This window comes from Apteryx rowi, unplaced genomic scaffold (assembly GCF_003343035.1).
Source record: "Apteryx rowi isolate R43461 unplaced genomic scaffold, aptRow1 scaffold_9, whole genome shotgun sequence".
Classification (NCBI taxonomy): domain Eukaryota; kingdom Metazoa; phylum Chordata; class Aves; order Apterygiformes; family Apterygidae; genus Apteryx; species Apteryx rowi.
This window is the reverse complement of record NW_020451204.1, coordinates 6,982,022-7,004,062: the sequence shown is the minus strand read 5'-3', so window position 1 is coordinate 7,004,062 and position 22,041 is coordinate 6,982,022. Positions and strand designations below refer to the sequence as shown.

Sequence of the window (22,041 nt, the reverse complement as noted above, 5' to 3'; positions counted from 1 at the left end):
AATCCATTGCTTTATTCCAGTCCATTTTTTCATTTTCTGGTTCACCACTCAACTTAAACTTCTTTTAAGTGTTGTTTACATTTGCAGCTTTAAAGCTGTGGGAGATGCTCTCTCATGCAGGCTGTAATATCGCGCTGGCGATTGTTTCAGAGGTGGCCTCTGTTTTGCCTCTTGCTGTCTCATCTGTCATCAGTTCCCTCCTGTGTTTTGTGAAATTGTTGTTTAGCTGCAAATTTTTGCTTTGCTGCTGAAGTCCATTGCTGATTGTGGCGTGGCAAAAAGTGATCTCATGTGGAGCTCAAATTACTGTGGAACCAGTTCAGATCTCTTTAATGGAAACCTTCCTTCTCCAAACCCCTTTTGCAGTCATTTTACTTAAGTCATAAAACTTCTTCTGTTTGAGCCTTACGAAAACAAACCAAACCCCTCTTCTCTGTTAGTTACAAAACACTTTGGTTCCTTTCCCTGTTTTTCTTTCGTATTACTTACTTAAGTGCTGTTGGAGGAGCTTCTTGGGGTAAAAAGACACTGCTTCTTAGCTAAAGCATTTTAATTTTTCATAAAGGGAGATGTATAACTGAACTCTTTGTAAAATGAGTTAAACATCCATTCCAGCTCAAGCTTTAAAGTGGAAGCATGGATCATTTCAAAAGCCAGGAAAATTGGGACATAATAGAATATGGATGTGATAATACTTTTCAGCAGCTGTGGAAATAAAGGAAAATGTCTGACTGGTTCTGGCAAACACTTGCATAAATTTATAATTTAGGGTGTATACATATGATCTCATGAGACAAGAGTGAATTTTTGCAACCACATGTAACACTGCGTGGTATGTGAACATCAACCCATATTTACAAAATCCTGCGGTAAGTGTCTTTTCAATTCTTTTTCAAGGCTGAGATGCGCCGGGATCTATTGTAGACCTTGTTAAGTAAATTCCATCCCTCCTTTTGTATTCTTGTTTTGCTTTTTGGCTTTCTGTGCTACTGGCTAGTCTGTTAGAGATGCTGAAGTTCAGAATAACCTCAAGTTGCAAAGTCATTCATGTGAAAAAATGTTTATGTGCTTCCGACTTCTCTGAGCTCCTTACATTTCCCTTGTTTTCTGAGATGGCTTGATATTGTCTAAGTTATTCTGGCAGGTTGTGAAAAGCTTTTTAAAATAGTGACTCTGGTGTTTATTCAGAAAAAGCATCGGTATTTTCTGTCTTTAGAATATCAGTGAACCTGTGATCATTGTAGAATCATTTGAACCTGGGCTTTTTCTAATTGTTGTGTTTGACTTCTTCCATAAGAAACTTTACATGTTTTTAAAAATAAATTGATAAGAAATGATAAAATACTTTAAGGCTACAGATTCAGTGCTCTCTACGCGTTCAGCAAATGGCTCTCACTGAGATCAATGGTTTCCTGTGTTTTATTAGCACTCCAGTTTCAGGTGGTTCTATAATCTCACATTTCTTTTCATAACTATTTTATAAGGAGAAGGACCCAGTTAAACCAGTTCAAGTTTCTCTGTTACAGTGCTGTTATCCTTTCTCTCATCATAACAAAGCTACCTTGGCTGCTTGTGCGCTGTGCTTTGCAAGCCTCTGGCATGTTCTCCCGGCAATCCTAAATTTGCACTGAAAGCTTCTATAGTCATTGATGCAGCCGTATCTTTGTGACCATCTCTGCCTCCTTTTATTCTAATGTGTACACAAAAGCACGCAATCCATTGTTTGTTTTGTACTTTTAGCGAGCAGAGGCCTGGATTACAAAGTGGTTCCACCTCGCTGTGCGAGACTCTTCTGGACCTTGAAACTTCCCAAAGCCGAAACTGTGCGCTCCTCATATCCCCTGTGCAATTATTAACTCTTTCTACTTTTCAGTAATGGTGACAGCGAGATGCACCCTCTTGTGCCAGCCCGGAGAGCTGAGCTGATGCGGGGACGTGTGAAAAAAGGAGGGCAGGAAAGCGGGTGGCAGCTGCTGCAGGTAGATCAGGACAGCTTCTGCTATATGATCTCGAGAGCCAGGTGGTCTCTGTTGTTGCCAGCGAAGGGGAGGATAGAAGGTAGGCAGGAAAGAGGGGCCATCCTGTGTCTGCAGCAGCAGTTGCTCACGTGCAGATAGCTGGGCTGTAGCAGGTGGACAAGAAGAAATTCAGCTCTTTGGCTTGTGTGCCTTTTGAAGACCTTTCCAAGGAAAAGTCATGGGCGGAAGAATCACGCAGGTCACCAGAGCCTGAAGACTTTCTGTTGGCCACAGAAGTTTTAAAATGAGATTTCTAAGATAAAACAGCAGCAAACTCTCCATGAATCTGATACTTCTGTGGGTACCCAGGGTGTGATAAAGCTGCACTGTTGTGTTTTCACTGCTCCGCTATTTAATGAGGTATGGACACCTCTACTACATTGCACTTTCGTTTTGTTGTGTAAGCGTCCTGCCACCGTGGTGATATGGGAGCGAACTTTATCCAGGATAAGGTCAGGAGAGCGTACTTTATACCCCCTGTTGGGGATATAAGTCTTTAAGGCTCATTAAAGTCAAGATTGAACAAAACCTATTGTAGGGTGGAATGTCCAGCAACTTTGGTGTGTCTGCTTTGAGATCTTGCAATATTTTCTTGAATGTGCATAAGGGGTAGGTATCTAGAACTGGATAGATCGAAACATTAATTTAAATTGGATTAGAAATAGAATGGGGGGGGGGAAGAAAGCCTTGTTTACAAGTAAGTTTAAAATAAATTTAAAGTGTAGCCATAATGAAAAATCTAGCCTGATTAAATGTGTCTTGTCCCTTGCCAGTTTAAGCAACATAGGATTTAACTTTCTGTGAACATTTGTGACCTGTTGAAATTTGCTGGTTAACAGGTTGGAACCAGTTTTTCTTTGAGCATTAAGTGAAATTTGACAGCAGCTTTTCTATCTAACTCTGAGAGACTATATCCTTGATTTTATTTTGTTCCGTGAATTCAATAACTAGCTCTTTCAGTTCAGTGACCAGTTCTTTTGAACTAGAAAGGGAGATTACTTTATAAACCCTTCATCACTTTCTAACTAAAGTCAGGAATATGTCTAAGATAGAAAAGGATAAACTCTACTAGTTCTGAAATCTGGAATCATGACTGGAAATAATCCAATTGCTAACTTTAATAATTCATTTGTTTTATAAATCTGACCTATGAACAAAATGTGTCTTGTATTTTTTCCCCACCAGACTTCAGATGATTTTATTTAACTAATTAAAATCAGTTTTAGTCTGCCTTCAGTTACTTTTCTAAGTGCAACTTTGATACAAATAACAGCTGAAACTTTGTTCACTTGGAACTTGGAACATTAGAATTGAGTAATTTTCCATGTTGTAAATAAAGAATTTGAATAAATATGTTAATATATACAGCCCATTTAATTAATGCTTCTTATCTGCTTGTTTAGCAAATAAAAGGCTCCTGTTACAGCAACCCTTCCGCAGAGAATAACTGAAACATAGAAAGTGCTGCAAACATTTTATGATCAAGATTTCTGCTTAGATCATTTTGATTTTTAGAGTACATTCAGCTCTAGAATGCAAATTAACACCGGTGTTTTCTCCTCTGATGTGTCTCCATGAATCTCTTTTAGCTGAAGTGAAAAATGGAGGCAAGGGAATATTGTGAGTGTGACATGTAATTTGCTCTTGATGCAAAATACTGAAACTCACAGACTCCAAGCTTTGAATATGCGGAAGTTGCCTCTGGCCATGCAAGGAGATATTTATATGTGCAGGTCATGAAGAACCTCTGTGGTCTTCCAAGGAAAGACTATGTTGGGTAAAAGCAAGACTGAAGATCGAAACTTGCTATGACTTTTCTTAAATCTAATAGGTAGCTGGAGAGAGGGAACTAGTCATACTAAGGGAGTTTTGGAACTGGTTTGAATTCGATTTTAAAGGCAAGGGTATGCCAGTGCTTTAAGATTTTGGATTACTCACCACCACCAAAGTTAGTAAATTGTAATCTAACATCAATTCTGGCGAGATACTGCCTGGTCTATAACAGGCCTTACACGAGTTAGAACAGATGTGGTTTGGGATCGGCTGAAGCGTATTTAGACGACTTCCGCTGTGCATCTGCGGCAGGTGAGGGAACGGTACGAGTATAAGAGAGGACTTGTTCTCACGGGCGTGGGATTGGTGTAGATTCAGCTGATAGCGGGGCCATTGCTTATACGTGTTTTGGCAGGTCCGTCAAGACCGAGTTAGAGAATGTATGTCAGCTACCTCAGGGAAGCCGTGGTTTCTGAAGGATTATTGCTGATGCTATACCAGTGCCTCCCTTTGGGCTTCAAGAGCCCCATTTGGGAGTCTTCTGCATAAGTCCCTTTCCTGGCTCCCTTAGGCTTTGAAGACTATCATTTGATATCCGTTCGCCCATGGGCAGCTGTGCAAAAATTATCGGAGGATGGCAGCACTAAGGGAAGCAGAAGGGTGGTTGCTCCGAGGCTGTGCTTTCCCGTGTCGCCACAGGTTGACATCCCACGATGCACGCACAGGTGCACGCAAGATGGGAGCACAGCAGCTGCCTCTGCACGGGCTGCTCCTCAGGCACAGTGACGCGATTGCCTTCCCTTTTGGCTCCCTGGGGGTGAACATGTGCTTCTGTGCATGTTTGCTCAGTACATAAAGGAAATAGTTTGTTGAATATGTATTTTTTTTCCACCCTGACAATCGATACGAATATTTGATATTAACAAAATCACAGTACTTTAAGTAGCATTTTCAATTTCAACTTGGTGTTTCAATTTTAATTGTTGCCAGGCAGGATTTGAAAGTGTTTATATCTAAAAGGAAAACCAAACCAGTGGGAGGATGGTGGATGTTATTGCTAGGCCCCTCTCCATYATCTTTGAAAGGTCATGGAGAACAGGAGAGGTGCCTGAGGACTGGAAGAAAGCCAATGTCACCCCAGTCTTCAAAAAATGGCAAGAAGGAGGACCCAGGGAACTACAGGCCAGTCAGCCTCACCTCCATCCCTGGAAAGGTGATGGAGCAGCTCATCCTGGAGGCCATCTCCAAGCATGTGGAGGAAAAGAAGGTGACCAGGAGAAGTCAGCATGGCTTCACCAAGGGGAAATCATACTTAACCAATCTGATAGACATCTATGATGGAATGACTGGCGGGGTGGATGAGGGGAGAGCAGTGGATGTTGTCTACCTTAACTTCAGCAAGGCTTTCGACACTGTCTCCCATAACATCCTCATAGACAAGCTCAGGAAGTGTGGGTTAGATGAGTGGACAGTGAGGTGGATTGAGAACTGTCTGAATGGCAGAGCTCGGAGGGTTGCGATCAGCGGCGCAGATTTTTAGATAAAATTGTAACTTTTTTTCCTGTTAAACAAAATGATTCTTTAAAAAGGAAAAAGCTTATGTCACAAAAGAGTATTTCAAGACTTGTTCTGGATTTGTTTTAAACTTTGAATCAAACAATTTGATTACAACATGATTCTGTACAGTCTTCCTTTTAGCTTAAAGCTGGTGGGTTGTTGTTTCTTTTTTTCCCCCCCAAATGAAGTTTTGTCTGAAAAATGTTACCCAGTTTCCCTCAGGAGCTTTCAATTCCCATTAGTGGTTTAAAGAGCCCATATAAGGAACAGGACATGAATGCTGGATTTTTGGAATAGCTCGCTGGATTGTGAGCAGTTTTAGAGGAAAAAATGTTTCACAAGGTTTTTCATGCATATCTTGCAGTTTAATTCAAGAATATGCCTAGATCGAATTGGCATGATGCTGAAATTCAGGCATTTATAAGGCAAGGTATTGGAAAAAAGTTCCCTGTTGTATGCACTGCACCTATTCCCACGTCAGGAAGATAGATTTTGGTTAAATTTATTAATCTCAATGAGTGCTTTTGTTGTGTTGAAATCCTTCCCAACCTTGAAGAGCGCTAAAGGAAGATCCTGGACTGGAACCTTGGCTGCTTTACGTTGGTACGGGCCAATGAAAGTCAGTGAAAATTTGTATATACTTAACATGAAGCATATCCTAAAAGTGATTTGTGGAGTGGCATTTGGGCTCTTGATATTTATGATCAGTGCAAATGTGTTAGCATACTGTGGGGGGAGGAAGGATAAGGAAGGGAAAAACCATGCAACATACTAACTTTTTTTTCTGGGAATGATGTAAAACAACAATCTGCTCTTTTCTGTCTGTATTTTGGGTTACCATCTTGTTTCCCATGCCTTGCACGTACGCAAAAGTGCCATTGTAAGTACAAACAGAAGTTTAATTCAGAGGTGGAAATCTCTGAAAAACCAATGTGCATCTAATACAGTTGACCACAAGGGGTCAAGATGAAAACTAAATATAACAGTATAAAGTCATACTTCAAAACTGTGTCTTAGGGTACCACAGTGAAGTTCTGCGATTTGTCTGACGTGTTACCTGGTTAAATAAGCAACAGAGATGTGCATACTACGTTGGAGCTATAGCCAAAATAGAAGACTATTTGAAAACTTAGGCTGCATAAAAGTATATTACTTTGCTCTAAAGCACAAGAGGCCTTATGGTGTACCAGAGCTTCAAGGACTTTGAGGAGGGCTGTTGGGACACCAGTACTGTTCATGTGGCCATGCTAAGTCAAATGTTGTAGTCCATGTTTAAACTATATAGTAACTGAATAAAACAACATGGAAGGGGGAGGAGGAGAATCACACATTTATGCAAAAAGCATTGTCCTTTAACTGTTTAAATTGTAATGTGTTATTTTTCAGTATTGTGTCACTTCGGTTCTATCAGCACCTGGCAATTTCTTTAGTGTTTATATAGACCTAAATTCATCCCCTCTAGCATTACACATCTGACTGAAGTGTCTCTGTCTTCCCTTGTTGTCAGTGAGAAAGATGCTTTTAGAAGGTGATTCAGAGTGAAGCTGAGCCGGGCAGATGCCTCCAGAGGGTGGTACCGCTCCAGCTGCAAGTGAACTTGGCTCACCAGGTTCTGGGGCACGTTAGGTGCCCACATCAGGTGGGAAGAATTCGTGCCTGTACCAGCGGTGTTCAGTGAACACCACTGGTATCCTGTCTCATCCTAGGCTGGCTTTGGATAAGGCTCTTGATTGCCTTTTGAGGACACCAAGGGCTTTTTAAAATTTTTTTTTAATTTTTTTGGTCTTTGAAGCCCTTTGAAGGGTGTTTAATAATGTACATGCTTTCTCCTCGGAGAAGTCAAGGATCACTGAAAGACAAATTAACTAATTAACCAGGCTTATCAGATGAAAACATAGTCTAATTTGCTTTGTGATTTAAAGCAACAGAATATGTCAGCATGTGTAGCACCCATCTATTAAATGGCTTCAACATCAAAAAACTTGTTTTGTGGATAAGTTTTCTTTTGTTTTACATGGTTTATGCTGCATTTTGGTTCTTGAGTTCTGCATATGGCTGTCTCCTGTGACCTTTTTGTAAAGGACCTATGCATGTTTCTGCTATTCCTCATATATGTACTTCTGTGCAAGCTTCAGCTGGGGGAAAGTCTGTGGTGGTAATTTTTTTTTTTTCCCCTGTGCTTAAGAATAAATCAGTCATTATTTTAGGAAACTTTTACACAGTGATGGAACCTATTAAGTGTGAAGTGTTTATAGGCTATCCATTGGATTATTGATCTTTTGGGTCTTACTTTTGTCATATCAGCTTTTTCCTGTTACCTCGTTTTATCATTTCGTTTTACGGTATGTTGTACATACTCTGCAAACACAGAGCAAATGGACTGCCTCTGAGTTGGAGGATGTTACAGTATGTTCCTGATCAGATGAGGTCTCCTGGCTCTGTGTCATGTAAATCCTAAATAATCCAGAGAGCTTTAGGTTCAAGTACGATTTTAATAATAATAACTTACCCTGTGCTAAATTCCTGGAGATCTTAGTCTTTGTAACAGCAGTCCTCATAACTGTTCAGATTAAGGTTATTGTTAACTTTCAAAGGTTTACTAAGGCTGAGTCTGGTTTGCTTCTCTTCAGTATTCCTTTACTGATTTAGTAAAATATATTAATCATAGCATTGTCGTATCCGGACTTCGCCTTTGTGTACAGAGAGGAGCGGTGATTTACTGACGCTCGTAACTCCAGAATGACCAAATATTGTGCTAAGTGCAATGGCCAGCATTTGCTGGAGTTGATAAACCGCCCAAGTGGAAGTGGATGGTGAGTTTGATAACAACGAAGGGACGAGAATGGCAGGATTTACCGGTTCGGAGAAACAGGTAGGTGTTAATGTTAAGCAAAGAATAACTAAGCATATAATGGACAACAGCGGAAGTAACCTTCCTGCGCTCGCTTCTCTTCACAGCGATTTTGTTCCCGTATTCTTCTCTTGATCGCAAAACCGGATCCCAACTCAGTGCAGAGTTAATCTTCCCCTGCCCCTTCCTCATTAGCGTGGTGATGGACACAGCTGCGGGTGGTAATGAGCCCCCATACGGTACAGCGCCAGGCGAGACTGCAGGTCGCTCTCGGGGTGCCAAGCCCCACGTAACACCGCTTCTTTTGGGAGTGTGCTGCAGTGGGGTGTGCGTTCTGTGATGGTGATAGAGCCCGTTGGGTTTTAACAAATGCATTTTCCTTCCAGAAGAATGATAGCGTTTTCATGCAGCTGCGTGCTGTGCTTAAGGTTTTATCACCGTTGCTATTGTAAAACCCTTGTTTCCGATATCTATGCTGTGCAGTGCTGCTGTTACAAAGTACTTAGCAGAAAATGGTTTTGCTGAGACTGAAAAGAAAAATTATTCTGTCCCTTCTAATTTTATGTTCACCGAAAAATACTGGAAGGGAGGAAAACCTCCTTGGGCTTGAGTGAAATGGGCTGAGATGTAGCTGCAGGTGCTTGGAACGAGAAGCATGCCTTGGCATCAGTGTGGGAGCGTGGGGAGGGGTGAGAGGAGAGCGGGAGGGCATTTTCAGGAGTTAGGGACTGCTAAGTTATTGGCGTTAACCTAGAGCAGTAACCCAAGTGTTAAGGAGGCTTGTGCGGTAAGCAGGGGAATGAGTGACTGTAATATCATTGCACTGCAGTTAATTGCCCCAGTGCAACAGGGCTGATGCCAACAGCAGGTTCTGGCTGAAGAAGTGGAGGAGTTAGCTGGCAGAAGCTGGACGGAGGGGCTGGTCTTGCAGTTTGCATTTTTTTCCAGTCCTGTATTGCTATATCCTGTGAGTTTGAAAGCAGGGTTGGCAGTCTGTTTTCACTTCAAACAGGTGGTGTTGCATATAACAAGAAATTAATACAATCGTAGTCCAAATGGGTGAGAAATTGAAACCTCACCTCAAGGGAAAATGGGAAGCAATTTATCTATGTTGTCTTTTTTTTTTTTTTTTTAAATGTGGTTATGGAGGGGGGAAGGCAGTGAAGAGCATCTCTGGCTCCCTTTATTAGGCTTGGTGCTAAAGATGTTTATTTTGTGTTTTATTTATAATTGCCTCTTGCTTAAAAGTGAATCTCTTGGATCTCCGCTGGTGGCATATTTATGTGACTTGCAGTAGCTTTTTCTGTGACTTTGGACCACATAATTCACAAAAAATGTAAGAGGAAATTAATGGAACATGTGAACATACTCTTTAAATGTCAGACTTTCATTTTTACTTTCTTTACCATAAAGTTTTCATGAGCTCTAAGTTAAACCCTGTTGCAGTTATGCTTTGTCTAGGGTGAAACACTGACTTGCCTTTTTTTTTTTCCCTCCTTTTCCCCATTTTTTAAAATGTTTCCTTTTGCTTGGTTTGCAAAACTGTAATTCCTAGATGTTGCATGAGACAGTGTTTGCTTGCTCACGTACTCAGATCTTAACTCAAGGCTCCCTTTTCCACTAAATTGAATCATGAGTTTATCAGCTGTGTTATAATTAGTGGATGAAAACTTTATGGCTTTATTGACAGACTTGTAGTGCTGGCCATGTAGACTGTTGCAGCAATTCAGCAGTGTGCAGTAATATCCAGGTCATAATTGAAAGTCTATTAAAAAAAGAAGTGCTGTCTTTGCTTGACTTCACTTCTGTATCATCTATATTAATTTCCAATTTCCTTTTTTTAATGCAAATTAAATAAATAGTTGGGTTAGGGCTAATAAAGCAAATGGTATGTTAGATTTTAAGAGCAAGAGGATGCTAAACAGACTTATGTCTCATTCAGCCTCTCTCTTCACTTTTTGGCAGTCAGACTTTGTTTTTTCACGTTTTTGGTAATAGTTTATGCTTTTGGTGGATTGCTTATTAGAGGAATTGCTATGAAAAATCAGAGGTGAATCATTAAAAACCATTTCAATTATTAACAAAGGCAATATAGTTACTTTTTTAAAGACAGCAGGCTTCAGGCTGTAATCACATACAGAACATAATTGCACTGTTCTTGGCCACGGATACAAATGTACTGGCCTTAAAAGGAGAATAAATAGATGCAAGCAAGAGAGACTCTTGGGATTTCTCTTTCCCACCAGAGTTTTGCGATCTTCTTTTTGCAGTGATAGAAATTTCAGTTGTCCCCTGAGAGAAATGACCGTGAGTCTGGAAGAGCAGTCAGTGGTCAGATGCGGGAGGGCGAATCCCTATGGTGCTTGCTGAGACTTGCGTGAGTCACTTTAGTTTCTGGTTCCACCTAAGCTCTTGTAAAGCTTTGGGCAAGTAGCTCGATTTCTTTGCACGTTTCAGTTCCCCGTTGGACGAAATGCGGAGGTTTGATCCCTGCTCTGCAGAGTGCTGTGAAGGTAACTTGGCAAGCGTTAAGTGGCCAAATGCAGACTTCTGTTCCTAAATTAACCCTGGGCTGCCGTTGTGGCCAGCGGGGTGCGGAGAGGCATCTCCAGAAGGTGATTCCAGTACGCAGTCATTTCCCCCGTTGGGCACTGCTGAGTGTGTATGAGGAAGCGAATGTGCGTTTTCTGGGAGCGGTGGTGTATCCCAGCTCTCCTCCCGAGTGTTACAGCCTTTCTCCGCTCTGTTTTGCGTGTGCAGTGGTGCAGAGAGGCGCCTGTGATCGCATCCAGGCGCTGGCATCGCCCAGGCTGAGGCTGCACGGTTTTGTGCATTTTGTCCTGTATTGCTGTGGTGAGACCACCTCTAATTGCTGAAATAGAGATATCTGTGCCAGCTTTAAACGTGTTATCTGTAAACTTGGGACACATTTCCTACTTGCACGTGTGCGTGGGGGATATGTACAGCAAACCTAGAGGCCCTCCAAAGAGGGATTTGGCTCAGCACTGAGTTGCCATCGCTGTTGCTAGCAGTGACTGGCCCAAAGCACAAGTCCACGCTCTATATTACTGCGGTTTTCTTTCCTTGAAAATGAATCACAGGGCCTGAGCTTCCTTGCAGACGCTCAGGGATTCTGCAGCACTTTATCGGAGCGGGCGCTTTACTCAGCCCTTCGGCTCTTGCCTCTCTGCTTCTGCTGTTTGCTCCTCCAAGGCACTTAAAAGATTTATGTGTTCATGTGAAGAGCATCTTTCGTAGCTTTTGTGTTGGAGGCTGAGCTCTAATATATTCCTGTGGTGCTACCAGCTCTAACAATAATGTATTATGAATTCCTTTTTTGAACCTGTATTCTTGGTGTGTGTATGTATGTATCTCTATCTCTCTCTATAAATACATATATTCGTATGTGGGGGGGAATGTGTATGCATACACGTGTGTATATATACACATACACACAATGTGAAGACCTTAATAGGAAGAAGAGGGAATAATAAGCATGTTGCTTGTTTGTCAAGGGAAACCGTCCTGAAAGCCGACTACCTTTTAAGAGCAAAAAAAGCTCTTAAAAATGGAATAAATCTGCTGTCTAATGAGAAGTTCCGTGTTCATTTAAACGTTCAGTTGACCTGAATTTGTTTAAGTAACTGTGCGAAAGCGTGCTACCAAAGCCGCTTTTCTCAAGACCTAATTGCTTTTAAGTCTTGAAAAATGCATCTTGTGCACGCAGGTCTGCAATTCTAAACGTCTTTAAGATAAATGCAGATTAATGAAGTGGCTTGAGTGTGCGTGCCTATACGTGCACTGAACCTACGTGCATGATGAACGGAATATATGAATGCTTCGTTACAGGGAGACGGAGGCGTGTCTAAAGCTTTTAATTTGAATGAAGAAAGCAGGGACTGGCTTTCATATGTGTCCAAATTGCGCTCGCATCTCTCCTTGCTGGGATTCTGTCATGCATCGACAGGCTGAGCTCATTCCTCTCCAAGGGGAGCAGATGGGGATTCTTGAGCTTGGATCAAATTCCTAGAAAGTCACTGCAATGACATTTTATAAAGGTGTGAGCGGGAGTGGGAATTTGGATGGCAGAGGGTGCAATAGCAGAGAGAGATGTAAGAAAGAAGCAGCAACGCTTTTCTTTGCTTTGTTCAACACTGTGTTGATGACTGCGAATATAAAATATTTCAGCGTGGTAGAGTAAATTCTTTTCTCCCTTGCTATCTAGGCTCAATATCAAATGAATCTTCTTTGGTTGATTCCTTCCCCCCCTCCCTGTAATTAGTTCAGCATTCTAATTCTTAATGGCACTTCCAAAATGGGACATCCCAATATCTGATTCTTTTTTTATTCCCCCTAATTCCTATTTGTATGGGAATTTTGGAATTTTGCAGGGGTTTTTTTTGGCAAGGCCTATAAAAAAGATAGGTCTGAGAGCTGCGTGCACACGTTTCCCGTTCCCCTTCCGCCCCTGCTCATGTCTGCCTGTTTTCCCGTGGTTTCAGCATTGCCGCTGCCATCACGTGGCACCTGGGAGGAAGCTCTCCCGAATCCCAAGTGATGTGCGAGTGCGCCATCGCGTTCGCACCAAAGACCTCAAGTGTTTAAAAAGTTCAGGCAAGAAGGTGACTTTGGATATCGTTATCAATGTACAAAGGGAACAAGCAGAGATATGCGTGTCTACTACTGTAATTGAAAGGTTGTAGGAGAAAAATAATCTCAGATGTTTAGTAGCAAGAAGTATAAAACTTTCCAGGCGGAAATATGATTCCTCTCCCCCTCCCCATCTTCCCCCGTCGTGCTCCGTTTAGCAGCCTATTCCCACGTACAAGCCGGAGCGGTGATCCTGCTGCCCACAGCTTTTCTGACTGACTTCCTCTGTCTTTGCTTGAGGGGTTAGAGATTTTGCGAGCAACCCGGCAAGTTGGTTAACACTAATTTAAAACATGCAGTGTTTAAGAGAACAGCGTATGCTTATGGTGGAATAGCTCCTAAACACAAAATTCTCTCACTTCTCTTAAAGCATTAAATAGTCACACCGGGAGGTGTCTGGTGCCTTTCCTTTAAAATGTGCGGTTTTAGCCACGGTGCCAACAGGATTTCGTGTTAGGCAGAAATTGCAGTATTATATCAGAGTAGAATTTTCTCTTATTTTTCTTTTAGACCTCTATTTGCATGACGGGCTTTTCGAGGGAAAGCTGAGCATGTCTTTTGTTCTAGGTGGCATTAGCTTCATATGTGCAAAAACTGATTGTGTGTCTCTGTGCATAAAACCACCTATGCTGAGTTACTGCTTTGGAAGTGATTTGTACTGGATGAACTTCAATATTGTGCATGTTTTTTTTCCCCCCCCCCCAAATTTCAATTTATTAGTTTTTTTTGCTGGAACAGTGAAACAAATGATCAGATATTGATTATTTATTTATTAACGTGAATCTTGTGGACCAAATGAGATGATGTAGCAGAAGGCTAAAAGAGGAAAGGGAATTATTCCTAGTGGGCCACGAGGTACGTGCTGTTCTTTAGTATCCAGCAAGAAAACTGGCAGATGTGTAGTCTGCAAACCTGGTGTCAATATAGCGCAGGCTGTTTGAATTATTATCCGTAATACCCCACTCCGACAAGCATGAGCTAGTCTTGCCTGCGTATCTCTAGTACATTAGTCATTTGCTGAATGCACAGGCTTGTGTGTCTTCCCGATGCCTTCCTACCTGGTGTTTCCTTATGACAAAAACACGGGAGCAGGTAAGTCATCAAACATCCCGTTGCATTGCCTGTTGTAGCCAGCGCAGAGGGTGGCTCAAGGGCGACGCTGCTGGCACGAGCGTGCTGAGCCCCATCCTCAAAAAGCTGCTACAGCTTCCGGACACCCCTGGCACCAGGGCAGCGCTCCGGTCCCTTCTGCAGCGTGTGATGGGAAGCGTGTGCCATTTGCACCAGGCGTTAATTCAGCCTAATGCCACACTGGTCCCGAATGAAACGCTTTGCCATTTGGTATTGCTGTGTCGGAAAACCAGTATAGCAATATAGCTAGAAGACGCATCAAAGAACACGGGAGGAATAGTCAGCTTTGCAAGCTAAATGTTCAAGCCGCGCCAAGCAGCTGCTTTGGAGCTAGCAAGCCTGTCTGTTCCTATAAAACTAGTTCTCTGTGCGCAGTAAATTATAGTACCTGTTGTTGCTGAATCTCCTTCTCCTTTGCTTGTAAGGAACAGACCTCCGCAGTAATTTCTCATGCTTCTTACCCCTGTTTTCAGGCCTGCACATGTGTCTGTAGTGTGTGGGGGTTTTTTTGTTTTTTTTTTTTTAACTGTACGGAATAATTCCTGTTACGCTTCTTAATTTAATTCTTCTCCCAGAAAGGTCCTCTTGTCTGTTTTACGCAAAGCATATGCTGACATCTACTCAACTCTTTTCATCAAGTTTTTGGCAGCCTAGTTGTTTGTGGAGAGTCATTCAGGCCGTACTGACTTATACCTGCTGAAAGATCTGGCCCACAGTTTGTATCCCTCCATGGGTTTTGATTTATTCAGCGTTTGGCAGATATATACAAATATTTATGGAGGAAAAACATAACCATCACTGTTCAAAATCTGCACTTGATTCTTCATTTTTTAACCATAAGGGTTATATTTAGTTGCTAATACGAAGACACAAAAGGTAATCTGCACTTGCTTATATATGGTTTGAATAAAGGATTTAAAAGGGTATGAAAAAATTCATGTGATAAATGAAACTTTGGAAATTTTAGGATTTTGGCAACTGAGAGGCGAATGGTTCATGACTGGAAGCTTTGTAATTGCTTCCTGTCATGTAATTCAGCCTCGGGGAACAACTCCGATGAAGGAGAGTCCTTGGATGCTGCTTGTCTTGTTGCTTTGTTCAATGGCAGGTCAGGGCCTAAGAAGAGACGGCCTGGTATTTTTTTAGCCTCTTGTTTAACAGAGGTTTCACTAAGAGCTGATGAGCTGTATTTTGCAAGTTCGCCCTGGCTGGCTATCCGTGGATGTTTTGTCCAAGACTGAGACAATGAGCAAATAAATAGTTGTGTAATTATTCTCCCTATATAAAGTATGCTGCTGAGGCATGGGCAGCAGCGGGAGTTGAAGCTGGGGCTGCTCTTCAACTGAGTCGCTAAGCTCCCGAGCCCTGGATGCTGTACCGCTGCTTCCAGAGACGGGCACCGGAGCCGCAGTTACGGAGGAGCTCAGCGTTCCTCCAGCTTCGAGGTCTTCGTTCTCCTGTTTGAACTAAAGGAACAAGAGGCTGACGCAGCGAGTGAGCGAACCCGATACGCAGCGAAGAGCTCCCAAGTGAAATTAAAGGCAAGACTTCTGTAACCAAGATGAAGAAATGTCACCGTTTCTCGCTTGCATCAGCTGGGGGGAATCCAAGAGTTGCAGCAACTGGCCGTCGCTGGTAGGAGCGGGGCGGTCGTCGCTCGCGTTGCAGCTGCCAGGGTCAGAAGGGCCGGATCCTCAGGAGGGATGAACCCACGCGGAGCCCCTCGGCTCAGCCGGGGCGCCCGCTGCCGCGCGAAGAATAAGGGCAGGTTTGTCAGAGGAGAGCAGGGAAGTCCTGTGAGCTGGCAGCTGCGGGAAGGGGCTTGTGGAGGGTTCACGGCCCTGGCCGGAAGGCCGCCAGCGTAACGCCCTTACCGCAATGAGGACAACACCTCTCGCACGGGTCGCTGAAAGAATCTCATGTTTGTCGCTTGAGATATTCTACACGTCAGATGCACAAAAAGGAAGCAGAGCTGCCAGAAACACTCCTTGTTTCTTGCTGATTATGTGATTTACTGAGGATTTCTAATCCAGAGAACAAAGTTGTTCAGTTTTATTTTATTTATTTTTTTATTACTTCTAAGAAAATGCATTGCAGGTCTCCATCTCATTAATGCTTTTATTCACCCAAGCAGATGGACAAATAATAGAATTTAATGCTATTACTTTTTATTCGAGAACTGCACGAATGATGTCAAGTTAAACTACTTAGTTTTTTGTGCTGCTTTTTGCAGATTGAACTCATTTTGTGACAAGTGACGTTAGTTTTCATACAGTTCTGGAAGAAGAAAAGCTGGATATCTATTTCTAATAGTTGCTGTTTGGGAATATATCATCTGTGTAATGCAGGGTAGATTGATTAGACTCATTATGACATGAAATGAAAATGTCAGAGCACAAAAATAAGCAATAGAGTTGTTACATTTTTTTATTACATTTTTTGCCTTGGTTTTGCATAATTGAAAAAGGATCATACACAAAAAGTAATCTTGCCCTGAAAAATAGAGCATCAGAGAGGGGGGGAAAAAAGCTCTCAGTTATTGGAGTAAACCGAGTCTCAGGAGACTGAGAACTGCAATTTGTTTGAATAATTGCATGCAAAGAAATATATGGGAAAATACCAGAAATATCTGTGCCAGTTTAAAATCACGATGAGAAGGAGACTGTGGGTTGCGTCTCCTTATATGCACTAAATTGTTTTGCCAACTGTGGCAGAAGCGATGAAAACTTTTCCAAATGGGTCCTGGCGATGCCATACTGTGAAAGGAAAGAAACATTCGCAGCAGTGGATTATTTTTTTAAAAATAAGCTGCAGCACCTTGTTATAAGAATTGGTGCCTTGCTTTAATAATTTAAAGCTTTTTTCTAAAGCTAGGATCTGATGTCCAGACTCATCTCCCTTTACTGTAGTAGCACTGTCCATCCTGTGTCCTTCTGTGCTGGTGGGGACCCTTGGAGTGCTACTTTTGCAGGAGAGCACATCACGTAGTAGCTTTCCTTCCCTGCCAGTCTTCCCTTTCCTACCCCCAAAATCCATCTCTGGATTTGTGCCTCTGGAGATTTTGGAGGGGGGGAAGTAAAGAAGCCAGGAGCTGGCTATTCTGTGGGACTTCTGAGCCTGGGACTTTCTGGTGGGAAACTGGGGGGGAGTCGGTGCTGTCTGAAGGGCTGTTAATGCAGATGTGCTCCTGCTGTGCCATCAGCTGTGCCATCGCAGGGGGCTCTGACAAGCTTTTAAGGGCTGAGGGATGGAAAATGAGCTCGGTCAGAGCAGTGCTGGAGAGAATAACCCTGCCTGGGAACAGAGTGGCCTCTGCTGCAAGGCAGGGGGAGGACGTACCCGCTGCCACCTCAGGGCCTTGCTTTGGAGGGGAGGCTCGAATGCAGATTTTCCCATGTCCTTTGGGTTCTTCTCCAGATGTGCTAAAAATATCTGCTGCAATGAGAGTCTGTGGAATAGATTTTTTATTTCTGCTATGTTTAACTCTTGTCCTAAAAATAAGGGATCCTACCTGTTTATATCTTCCGCTGTCCCTAAGTTAGCAAAGAGCTCTGTATTCACCGCTGCTTACGAACTAGCCAGGTTTTGAATTTCAATAGCTTTATTAGCATTAAAGGCCCAACATGTAGTGCTTAAAAAAAAACCATGAATAACCAGGTTTAAATCAGGTCTTGTTTTGGATTGAGATCAAGAATGAAATGTTTTGGCTCAAAAGCTCCCAAGGAAGGAGGAGATGTCAGGAGGGTTTAGGCATGCTGCAGCTTGCCCCGGGGAAGAGAAGGGATAAATGGCCTCTTGAAGTTCCTTCCAGCCCAATTTTCTGTGATTCTGCAAAAATGTGATTACGATTGTTGTTAGTTTTGCAAATTGCTGTAGATAAATTGCTTTCAGCAACTGGTATATGTTTTATGATTGCTTTCATAATTTTAGCCGATGCGCTTGTATGGGAGAAATCTTATGTGTACGTTCATGCAGGTCTTCAGCGTCACGCTGCCGCGTGTGAGGGTTACCCAAGGCCATTGCCCCGCGAGCTCTTCCGTCTCTGTGAGCCCATGGTGATCTGTGATACTGACAATTGGGCTCATTCCCCTAGTGAGTCAGATAAGCTGAAAAAGATAAATTGATTTTAGTAGATTTGCACCAGTTCACACCAGCTGCGAGTTTAACCTTCTGCTATTTGTGGTAGCTTGTAATCTCAGTGTAAAAATTTGAAATTACTTGAATGTATGGATCTGATTTTCCTAGCTGACCTGTAATTTCCAAGCTCCTCAATTCTTTGTACCCAAGTTGAGCTATATTTAAAATGGCCTTTATTTAAGAGTGCAGATGCTTAGCTGTTTAAAAACAAGCAAAAAAAAAACAAAAAAAACCCTCGGAAAACAAAAATACAAGCTTTAAGTATGTTGGGTTGGTCACCTGGGAACAGAGAGGTCTAAAACACTCTTTCAAATTCTTTCAATTTAATATTGGGAACTGTGTGTTCCAATATGCTTTAATCAAGTACAGTTGAACCTCTGGGAACATCAGTGAAAACACTGCAAGTATTTCCACACAGCCCTATTTAGGTAGAATTTATTTGAAACTCTTCTTTGTTGAAAAACATCTCTGGGCCAGATTTATCCCTAGAGTAATTTTCCTTGATTTTTAAAGCATTGCAGGAAGGGTGAATTTGGCTTGCGTTTTAATTTATAACACAGGAAATATCTACAGCTATAGCGCGTCTTCGCCCAGGGTATGGTGCACAAGGGGAAAAGATGGATGATTCTATCAGTACTTTGTTAATTTAATTATAACAGCGGATGCAGCATTTAATCTACTCGACTTTTGTTATTGAGTTACTAAATCCTACTCAAAGAATATTTTTATTTTCCCCAGCTACAGCATTGAGTAATAAGCCTAACAGCTTCTTGAAATGTTAAGCAGCTTTGCAGCTTCCCCTCTCTCTGTCTATCTCTGCATCAATAATCTAATATTTTTGCTGATAGCACTTTGTTTTGAAACAAGGAGATGTAAAGCTGTTTCCTTTCTGCTTGTACCACCACCTATTTCCTCCTGTGTTCGTGGAATGAAAAATGCCACAAAAGAGATCGTCTTCCTCTTTCTTTTTTTTCTTTTCCCTTTTAAGTAAGAAAATGCTCAGAGTTAAGTTAAAAACACAGCTCTTTCTGAGACAGAATTTAGGCACGTTTATTTTCAGTGGTGTTTGGTATGTGTTCAGAAAAGCTTCCAGTCAAGGCCATTCTTGACCTAGAAACTAGAGTAGCAAAACTAGAAATAAAACTAGTAAGTGCCACTTGTGTTTGGTGGCCTGGAAATAACAGAGATTTCTCTTGGTGTTTCCAGCAGTGCAACTTATATATTGCTTTCAGAAAGAAACCTGTGCTTCCTGCTTCATCAGGATACACATAAACGGGAGATTTCCGACCATGCAAGTTAAGCCCGGTGCTGTCGTACGACCGTAGCTTCTGTTAAGGAGAGCGGTAATTCTGCCCTAGGGGTTCGTTCGGTTGCAGTAGCGCGTTTCTGGCCGGGGTTGTGGCTTGGGGAGAAGTGGCAGGGTTCGTCCTCTGCCCTCTTAGCGCTGGGGACCCATGGGGTCAGCACCGAGTTGAACGTTTGAGTAGACTAGAGGTCTGCGTTCCTTCTGGGGACTCTACGTAAGGGACTAAAAAAGAGCTCTCACCATATAGCACTTACTGTATACTAATTTAATGTAGCGATTGATAAGATGTTCTGCCTCATGATTGAATCTCAGGCAAAGGAGAAAACACATGTGTTGTACTTAATGACCGTTCTCTCCTTTCTTTTGAGCAGTTTATCTTCAAGGTATGGAGGCCCTTTCCGCTCGTTTCTTTTTTTCTAATTATTGGGACTTTCCACAGTTGCATAATTGTTTATTCACCTTTCTGTGCTGGTAGGAAGGGAGTTTTGCCACCCATACGTAGCACCTAGGAGGGGTTCTTCCTCCGTTTGACTTATTGAAAATTTCCTGTCTTACTGCAGTACCTCGCAGGAACACATTGCGCTGGTTCTTTAGATGACTACTCCAGACTGACAACATTAATGACACTTGCAGTCATTTTATTGTCTAGATAATTAATCCACAAGGTATTGCAGACAATGCAGTGAATAATACAGGAAATGATTAAACTGAATATTTTTGTGGTTTTAGGATACCCAGTATATGAAGCTAGAGGCAACTGGTGTCCTAGAGGTATTACAGAAAACTGTGACCGGTTTGATTTCTTCAGTATAATTGTAGTTTATGAAACTTGAGGAGGAATTTCTCACTATTTTGATTTTTGAAGGGAGCTTTCCCACTGTTGTTAAAAAGCCAGCTTGGGAGTCTAGGCTCCCTGGACTCTGTTTAACCCCAGTGGAGAAGTGTAAGTGTCTCTAGAAGCCGATTCAGAGCTATGATATTTGACAGGAGTGCTCAGCATAGCTGCTTTGATTTGCCCTCTGCATAACCATACTAATGCTATAAGGAGCTTGCTTTCCTAGCTTAGCAACAGCAGTTAAAGTCCTAAAGGTAAGTGACATGCTTCCATAAATATGTATATTTTAATCAAGTCATTGTTTGCAGTTAGATAATATCATAATGGGATAAAGAAGGCTTAGAGTGGGACCTTTAAAAGGTGTCGAGTGAGACAAAGACAAGTGGGGGTTGTCTTCAGTCTTTAGGTGAAGCCTTGGGTAAGACTAACAGAAGGTGTCCATGGCTGAACTACATCGATTTGTCTGAAATATCCCTCGCCTTGATGCAAAGAAGGGGGGACAGAGTCACGGGAGTTTGAATGCCTCCCTGAAATTCTTGTTGCCTTGCGTCTTGCTTGCATTCGCCTTATTTGCTCAGCATACTATGTCCTCCTGTCTCTCAAAGCGTTTGTTAGAGTAACGCAGCTGTCTCGTGGGAGCTTTCATGATGGGATATTAAAAGGACATATTCAGAGGTTTTCTCAGAAATGGACGTCACCACCCTCCAGCAATAGAAATAACCCCCAGCTGAGATTAGAGATTAAAGAGCTCTGAAATCTTGCATAAATCTCTTTCCCCTGATAAGAGCCTTTGCTCAGCCCTCTACAAACTTCTCAGTTTTGACTGGAAACAATTAACAAATTTGCTGATCTCACTGCTGGTGAGACTGGTCTGTGCGTCCTGCTTTGGGCAGTGGACGGGAAGCGTATGTGTGGTCGCATTTGTTGGCCCTCACCCTAGTAAACCCACTACTGCAGACTTGCAAAGTTCATCCATTTACTTAGATCTTGTAATGGTCTTACTGTAATTCTTTTCCATCACTCTGTGAATTTAACTAAACATTGTTTTCCTGGAAACACTGTTTTCCAGGGTGGTAAAGGTTTATGTCGAATAGATCCGTAAGAAAACACTGAGCACAGTGGGACAGGAATAAAAATTAAATTGCAGACGTGTTCTTCCTTCCTCAGTCTGGACCACTTCAGAACCACTTAGACTTACTGTTTGTTCCACCAGGCCCTAAGGTGTATGTTTGTTTGTGAGAGGGAAATGGCTTTTGAAAGGGGGTGTTTAGCCTGAAAGTGTGGAGCTACACACAAAATGATGCTGTGTTACTGGACCTTGGTGGAGGTGACAGCTACCCAGCTCTAAAGAACACGCAGTATACCATGTCCTGCAGTGTGCCCTTGTAAGCAGACAGGTTTGTTGTGCTGGCAAGGTGAAGTTTTGGAATGAATGTGATGACCGACACATATATATATATATATATATATAACGTGTGTGTGTATTTTTACTGGAATATCTAAACTAAACAGGTAACGGGCCACTCGCATTTTACTTTTCTTTGCGAGAAAGACAAGCTGAGAGTCCTGTCTCTCTGGAAGAATTGACTGAAAGGAGAAGAAAAAAGTGCAATTTTCAAAAGTTCTCCTATTCTGTGAGCCCCAAAGTCCCTTGGCTTTCAGGAAGATTGAGGGTATAAAAAGGGGATGCTGATACAATTGTCTCTGCACAGAGTGTTAGCTTATGAAGCGTAATAACTCTCTCAAGCGTGTGTGGACAGTGAATTTGTTCTCATTTTGGTTC

The 22,041-nt window shown here is 42.3% G+C and overlaps 1 protein-coding gene across 4 annotated transcripts in view; it reads left to right on the top strand.

Annotated features, from left to right (window-relative positions):
* Positions 1 to 22,041, top strand: part of FAM107B (family with sequence similarity 107 member B) — a 62,671-nt gene that overhangs the window by 15,075 nt on the left and 25,555 nt on the right. The window contains exon 1 of one of the 4 annotated variants that reach the window (XM_026091262.1): positions 19,211 to 19,460. The exons of 2 other annotated variants lie outside the window; for them this stretch is intronic. The gene's annotated coding sequence lies outside the window, so the exon portion shown is untranslated. Of the gene's footprint in view, positions 1 to 19,210; positions 19,461 to 20,372; positions 20,513 to 22,041 lie in introns of those variants that run through there. One more of the 4 variants, XM_026091260.1, reaches the window with a different exon arrangement.